Consider the following 2303-nt stretch of genomic DNA (forward strand, 5'->3'; position numbering starts at 1 on the left):
GAGAAATTATTTGTAAGACATATGTTTTATAAAGGAGTTGTATCCAAATACATAAAGAACTCTTACAACTCAACAACAAAGAGAATTCAACACAAAACATGGGCAAAAGATTTGAATAATCACTTCACTCAAGAAGACGTACAGACTAAATAAACATATGGAAAGATGCCCAGAACCGTTAGTCAAATGAGATAAGTGCAAATTAATATCACAATGATATATTGCCACACACTCACTAGAATGGCTAAAGTAGAGAACTGACAATACCAAGTGTTGAAAAGGATTTGAAAAAACTGGAGCCATCACACACTACTTTGGAACAATTTAGCAGTTTCTTTACAGTTACTGTATAGTCGGTCTCTAGGCTACAAGTGCAGAGGAAGCCCTTGAGAAGGAGCAGCCGAGGATGTTGTCTGTGTGGGTCACTGCAGCGGTGGGCCTTGCCCTCCCTTGGCAGACCGAGCTGGTCTCCAAAAATGCTCTGGGATGATCCTTCATTGCTGCAAGGAGCCTTCATGCCTCTCGTTCTCATCTTCAGACGACTGGCACTGGTGAGGTGTACTCTCTTCTTGAAGAGCATATTCTTACAGCTGATGCCTCTGCTGATCTTAAAGAGACTGGGTATGTTTTACATATTGGTGATGATACTGCCCATGTACATGGACTAAGAAATGTTCAAGCAAAAGAAATGGTAGGGTTTTATTCAGGTTAAAGGGTATGTCTCTGAACTTAGAAGCTAATAATATTGGTGGTGTTGTGTTTGGAAATGATAAACTAATAAAGGAATGAGTTACTGTGATGAGAACTGGAGCTATTGTAGATGTTCCAGTTGGTGAGGAGCTGTTGGATCCTGTAGTAGATGCCCTTGGTAATGCCATTGATGGAAGGGGTCCAGTTGGTTCCAAGGTCCAAAGGCAAATTGGCCTGAAAGCCCCTAGGATCATTCTTCAAATCTCTGTGTGGGAACCAATGCAAACTGGCATCAAGGCTGTGGACAGCTTGGTGCTGATTGGTTGTGGTCGACATGAGCTGATTATTTGTGACCGACAGACTGGCAAACGTCATTGCTATTGATACAATCATTAACTAGAAACGATTCAACAATGGAAATAATGAAAAGAAGAAGCTATACTGCATCTACGTTGCCATTGGTCAAAAGAGATCTACTGTTGCCCAATTAATAAAGACACTTACTTAAAAAAAAAAAAAAGAAAGAAGCAAAGGATTTGAATAGAAACTTTACCAAAGAAGAAATATAACAAATAAGCAAAATAAACAGAATTTTCTGGGATTGAAGAAATAAAAATGAAAATAGTCAAAAATAAATAAATAAATAAAGACACTTACAGATGCATATACCATGAAGTACACCATTGTGGTGTCAGCTACTGCTTCAGATGCTGCCCACTTCAGTACCTGGTTTCTTATTTTGTATGTCCCATGGGAGAATATTTTAGGGATAATGGCAAACATGATTTGATCACTTATGATGACTTATAGGCTGTTGCTTATTATCGATGTCTCTGCTGTTCTGCTGACCCACTGGTCATGAGGCCTATCCTGGTGATGTCTTCTACCTATACTCCAGTCTGCTAGAGAGCAGCTGAAATGAATGATGTTTTTGGTGGCTGCTCCTTGACCGCTTTACCAGTCACAGAAACACAAACTGGTGATGTGTCTGCTTACATTCCAAGGAATATCATTTTCATCACTGATGGACAGATCTTGGAAACAGAATTATTCTAGAAAGGTATCCATCCTGCCATTAATGCTGGTTTGTCTATATCCTGCATCAGATCTGATGCACAAACCAGGGCCTTGAAATAGGTGGCAGGTACTGTGAAACTGGATTCATCCTCCTCAAACTCACTATAATAATGATCTTCTTGCTGATAGCTCTCAAATGTCTATCTCCAGCCCAGGCTGCATCCTTGAGCCCCAGATCTGTATGTACAACTGTCAACTTGACATTTCCATATCTCTTCTTAAAGTTATCTCAAACTTTGCTTGCTCCAGATTCTGAATGTGTGAGTTCTTACTGCCCCATCTGAAAAAGGAGAAAAATAGAAGGAAGGAAAGAATAACACTGTAATCCATGCAGTTGTATAACCTGGAAATCTAAGTCATCATTGTTCATTGTCTCCTCTCTCCTCCAACCCCCATCTGAGCTCGGAATAAATAAGAGTGAGGAAAATAGAAATCAATGTGTCAGCTTTCCTACTGATGAAGGCCAGACTGAAGAATATAGTATAAGTGTGTGGCAAAAATGAGTTTCCAAACCCCAGCTTTAGGAAGATTTACCT

At 39.8% G+C, this 2303-nt stretch overlaps 1 pseudogene; it reads left to right on the forward strand.

The window, feature by feature from the left end:
* Window positions 1-406: 406 nt before the first annotated feature.
* Window positions 407-1875, forward strand: LOC102271505 (ATP synthase subunit alpha, mitochondrial pseudogene; annotated as a pseudogene).
* Window positions 1876-2303: the final 428 nt, after the last annotated feature.

Source organism: Bos mutus, chromosome 3, assembly GCF_027580195.1.
Source record: "Bos mutus isolate GX-2022 chromosome 3, NWIPB_WYAK_1.1, whole genome shotgun sequence".
Taxonomy (NCBI): Eukaryota; Metazoa; Chordata; class Mammalia; order Artiodactyla; family Bovidae; genus Bos; species Bos mutus.